Source organism: Stegodyphus dumicola, chromosome 12 (genome assembly GCF_044657685.1).
Source record: "Stegodyphus dumicola isolate Sdum_Otavi_A_Nest chromosome 12, ASM4465768v1".
Taxonomy (NCBI): Eukaryota; Metazoa; Arthropoda; class Arachnida; order Araneae; family Eresidae; genus Stegodyphus; species Stegodyphus dumicola.
Window position 1 is genome coordinate 48841576 of NC_140779.1, and position 6000 is coordinate 48847575.

The 6000-nt window shown below is 31.9% G+C and overlaps 1 long non-coding RNA gene across 1 annotated transcript in view; it reads left to right on the forward strand.

Moving 5' to 3' along the window:
• Nucleotides 1–5372, forward strand: part of LOC146993560 (uncharacterized) — an 88618-nt gene extending 83246 nt beyond the window's left edge. Inside the window, exon 3 of the long non-coding RNA XR_015044424.1 lies at nt 5162–5372. This is a non-coding gene — a long non-coding RNA (uncharacterized LOC146993560). The remainder of the gene's footprint in view (nt 1–5161) is intronic.
• The last annotated feature ends 628 nt before the right edge of the window (nt 5373–6000 follow it).

Genomic DNA, 6000 nt, shown 5'->3' on the forward strand with positions numbered 1-6000 from the left:
TACTGCCCTCAAAACCGAATAGTACCATGAAAAACTTAATAACTCTGAGGCTATTGACGCTACTGTCAAGTATAGTACATCAAACTAAAGGAAATTCAAAGGCCTACTTTTGCAGATGGGAATTTATTCTTGAAAGTACCGGAGTTATTGAAGAATCAATCCAGGAAAATGTCGCAAAAGTAGTTTTTACGAAAAACAGTAATAGTACAATATCACAAAACACACTTACATAAAACTTGCATTGGAAGAGGCCGAAAAACACCTGCTATCTGATGGTATTTTGAATGAAGGCGGATACCTGCTGGAATTTGCGAAATGCTTTAAATCTTTGGAACCCCAAAATCTTCAAAAAATTGTCATTTCGGGATTTTTGCATTTTTAAATTCTCTACACTTTTATCTTTCTAAAAATACCATTTTTTAATCTCCATGAAAATTAGAACTGTAAAAAAATCTAGTTTTAATTTGTCATCTACTGCTTTGATCAATGAGGATTTTAACATAAAAACGCGTTTTTCTCCAAACGTGATTTTTTTATACTCGATGTACCTTTTCTCAGGAACTACTGCTCACAGGTATCTAAACTTTGTATAGCTTATTTATTAGGTTCCCTCATATTTACTGAAATGAGCTTTTTGTAATAAACTTACAAAAAAATTTTTCTAAATTTTTTTTGTGTGAGAAAAGTGCTAAATTTTACTATGTCTAAAGAAATATTCTGTAATTTACTCTAAAATTCAAAATGCTTCAAAAGCTCATTTCAGTATAATCAGATAGGTATACTTTAATTACAGAAAAAATTTCAAGCTTGTATCTACAGCAAATTTTGAGAAAAGGTACATCGAAAATGGCCAATTTAACATTGTCGGTATAGGGGTTTCTGATACCCCTTAACAAAAATGACGATGATCACAGCACTTCATTAAAATTCATCCTTTAGTATTTGGATAAAGTTGGAATCACACACACAGTGCAAATCAAATTAAAAGTCCAATATCTCCGGCTATAAATAAGATATTGAACCAATGATTGCACGAAATTATAGCACTTGACAAACACTTTCGGATGATACTACAAGTATTACTGTGGAATCAAAATTTCCATAGAATACTTGTGATGTTTCAGGAGTTCATCTTTCGCACGTCCACACAAACAGCCAACGAAAGTCCGTATCGATATCTTATGATAGCGTTTTGAATCCCTATATACATCCTACAATTTCGTGGATTAAAATCCTATGTGGGGATTTCTAGAAACAAAGTAGCTGATGAGGCGCGAAAATAAATTGGTCTAAATCCCAGATGAAATATTAACTTTATGCTTACGGGAACAAGTATGAGAGGAAGAGTGGAAAACTAGTGATAAAGGGGTAAGATTCTTCCAACTTTATACCTCACGTCAATACAGACAGAACCAGTACGAACCATCTAATCAATTGATTTATGACAGGACACTACCTCTTCCCCATTTATTTTTACAAACGAAACATAGCTTATTCTGAGCAATGTATATGCGAGGAAAAGACTGATTCTAACCACTACATCATCGGATGACCATTAACGGAAAATTAATACTTAAAACGCTCAGAAACTATATATCAGTGCCTGAAAATAGCATAAAAAACCAAAACTCTAAGAAGAAATATAGAAATCTTAATTACATTATTCGCTAGCAGAAGAAAAGAATTTCGCAGTACGAGTTAAGCAAATAATGAACGCACTTGAATTTCCAAATGCTTAAATTAGAATTGACAAAACGACCTATTTGACAAAAAGACTGAAGAAAAATATCGACGAAAGTACGAACTGACAAAAAGAAGAACTATATCATATAATAACTATTTGCATCCCCCACCGAAAAAAAAAAAAAAGATTAAAAAACATTTTCCGAAAAATTACTTCCATATAAAATGTTCTCTTTATATATTTAGTAAATGCTCTCAGCATGTATTCGTTGCATGTAATTGTACAAAATGCTCTCTGCATATATGTGTAGAATCATATTATTATATATGAATATAATTGCATTGTTATCTATTTGACATTATGTATTATAATTTAATGAAACTTAAGGCTCAGGTTTCGAAAACCAAAGCTCTCGAGTCGAAACCCACCAAAGGTAAGTTACATAACATTTAGTTTTGTTTAAATTTCCTTCCTGTTAATTTGTTTCCTACATGTTCCATGTACTGGAGAATTATTATTTATTTATTTTTTCGCGTTTTTTGTAGAAAATTCCAAATCTAGAATATTCTAACTCGTTTATCAGGTGTATATAAGTGGTTACTCTTTGAGTTCGAATAAAAAAGTCGAGGTCAGAGTTGAGTACTTGTCTCTTCATTCATACGATCACATCATCTACGCGATAATAAGTATGAACGGCACCATCTGTCACAATTACGTTGTAACTATATGTAAAATTGTAAATATGTCAAAATTCTTCAAAACATAATACTTAAATAAAGATAGATAGTATAATTGGACATATCGCCAATGGTTAATTGATGGGTGTTGTTGAATTGAATTTTATGTGGCATAAAAGCGAAGAACATGATCTTTACACACACACACACAAACAAACACACACACACACACACACGAACAAACACACACACACACACACAAAAAAAAAAAAAAAAAAAAAAAAAACCCTTAAAGGTTTCAGATTTTAAATTATGTCTAAAGAGGCGTTTTTTTAACATTTTGTGTGTTACCTTTATTTATTAAATACGACGTTCTTTGCACTTAAATCATAAAATTCAGTTCAAGAACAGTATCGCAATATAATTTTAAATTCAGCATATCTTTAGAATTTCCGATACACAGTCTCACGCGCTGGAGGTAAAAAGTTTTTTTTTTTTTTTTTTTTTTTTCTGTACAACGTTTCGAATGCTTGCTTTGCTAATCAAAAATTCGTTAAAGTTTTACAAAATATGAAATCGATAATAAAACAAATTCCAAATTTCAAATCTGGTCTTCCCCATGCCCATATTCGTTATTCGTAGGAGGATTACGTCATTCAAAATTCGATGGCTCTATGCACCGGTGTTTTATCACAATGCGAGAAATAGACATACATTTATGCAGATTTTTCATTATTTAATATCTTCAAATATAATGCAAAACTCTAACATTGGGTGGCAACAGTTTGAAAAGTGAAACGGACATTCAGAGTGATTCGACGCAAAATCGCAAAACGAAAACAATAGGCCCTGAGGGATAAAGCCCCTTTGAATTAATAAAACGTTAATAATAAAACAAGACGAAAGAGATTTTTTGTAAGCCATCTTACTAAGAAAACTGAATATTGATATGACATGCTGAGAAACGACTAAAAAATATAAAAATATATAACAACACTTAATGCTACATCGGGAATTCTAAATATATACCGTTACGACGCTTTAAAAAAATTGCGACTTTGTTTTTTGAACTGTATATAGAGTGAAGAAAAAATATTCTTAATAATGAAACAAAAAAGGCAAGGGAAAAAGAAAAGATTATTCGGAGTGAGTGCAGTAGCAGACTGGTAGACTGTGAGCTCGGCGACAGCGTAAAAAACTTTAACAAACCTTTTTAGGTGACCATTAAAATCTGAAACCTTTCAGATTTTTATTTATTTATATATGTGATGAAATAATTTAGCACGTGGCAGTAATTTGGTATGTAATGAGTGCTTAAGTAGGGAAGACATTATTTTGCAGTCGCGAGTGGATTTAGGCTAAAAGGCGAAGATGCCGGAAACTTTGGAAGAATCACAAAAATCACTTGATAATTTAAATACATCTTTATTAAATGTAAATCCGCACTCCGTAATTTTGATGATGACGCATTACATTTTCAGCAGAAGCAACCAAGGAAAAGACGTCCTTCAGCTAGGAAGCGTAGGCAGAGAAAGAGAGAGAACTTCGGTATCGGCATCGCTGTGCTGCAATACTGCAAATTTTGCAATGTGTCCGTCTCGATAAAAATGGGCCCACCAGGCGGCCGAGCGGTAAAGTCGTTGAACACTAGTAGTTCGGTCCGAGGTTCGAATCCCGCGAATGGGCTGGCTACATGGACGTTTTCGTGGTTTTCCCCATGTGTAACGTTTATACGAGCTAGTTTCCCTTAGTAAGTCCTCCATGAAGGCATCCTTTTCCTTAGGCAGATAGCCCTCGAGCCTTTGCCATAATCAAACACACGATAAAAATGTTGCCTTAAAGGCACTTTAAATAAAAATATATCAAGTAAGATTCCCAGAAGAGAAGAAAAAAATTAACACATGTGAAAGATAGAACATCTTCTCCTAGGGTTGAGAGATCGAACTAGACTCCCAATGAATTGGAATATGAGATTAAAGTCATAGTAGAGATAAAAATAGATACACATAGTACCCAAAAAAAAAAAAAAAAAAAAAAAAAAAAAAAAAAAACAGAGAAAATAACTATGTACAATATATATAAATACAGGAGTGCATGTGTAGCGTTTACGTTTGAAAATTTAAATCCTTTAGGTTATGTACGGCACAAGGACGCAGTTTTTCATCCTCCATTAGTAGTTTAATAGCTGGTAAAAACTAAAAACGTGCACTCACAATAGCGAAATCACGCTTTGTCTAACCTTTTCGCTCCTACAGTTTAAATACTTTCGTTTACCTTAACTTGTTTACATCCTGGTGAGGAAACGTGAGGGGAATAAGAGAATTCAGGAAAAGCTCACAAGATAAAATAATTATTAGTAAAAATAAATAGAACCCAATAACATCTGTGACAGGTGCTTCTATTGACACATTTTTTGCTTTGATACGTTGCAAAATGCATGTTAACTGCAAGGAAGTATCTTCTGTCAAATGGAACACAATATATACTGACAGGTAAATTTCAAACTGTTTTTAAATGTATGTATGGAATACTTTTGCAACGAAATCTGCAATCTTCTAATTGTGATTTCTTTAATAATGTCATGAGAATGTTGAATACATTTGCAAATATTTATTTTAACAAAATTTCATAAGTTTTAGAAGTTTTATAAGTAAATAAGTTTTAGAAGTTTTATAAGTAAATAAGTTTTAGAAGTGGTATGGGTTCTTTTTCAAATGAACAAAAACTAAAATAATTTGAAAAGCATTAAGTATTTTTATTATATCAATTGTAAACTCCAGTTTTATTATTTTTCTTATAGTATTTGAAACTCCAAAGACTGCCATTGTTCCAAAGAGTAGATATAAGTATATATGTTATGGCAAGGAAGAGATATTAAGAAGCCACTAAAAATATGAATGTAAAGCTATGATTTTTGTTATTTTATATAAGTATAGTTTTATTTCCATTGCTTAACTTGATGTATGTTTGAAATAACAAAGAAAAATAATTAAAAAAATCTGTAACTTTGAGATCCTATATTATTTTCAAACGTTAAAATGTTCTCTTTATATATTTGGTGAATGCATTTACAGACACATACACATTTCGAGAACATTTGGGCTAACGCCCCATTGTGCTAAATATATTTATAAAAATGCTTTATTCCCTACAGTGTTGCCACTGCTTTCTTTGAAACTGCCGAGTTTTTTAAATCAAAAATTCGTTAAAGTTTTACAAAATATGAAACGGACAATAAAAGAAATTCCGAATTCGGGTTAGGGAGGAGACTATATTGCTCAAAATTTGATGACCGCTGTTTTTTCACAGTGCAAGAAAGATACACGCATTCATGTAGATTCTTCATTATTTAGTTTCTTTAAATCTAATACAGGACGATAATATTTGGTGGACAACAATTTGAAAAGTGATTCAGCGCTTTGCATGATTCAACGCAAAATGCCGTTTTGAGACTAATTCTCCTTCTGGGTTATTTTTATTATATGATGCTTAACACAGAGCAGGTTTTAATGCATTTAGGTATTTATCGTATACATTATTCAAAGCTCTTCTGTGCAGTATGAAAAAAAAGCTTATTGATTAAAGAAATTGTATGACATGATCATCGTAACTCTCCTAAAATGTAGAAATTAAACATAA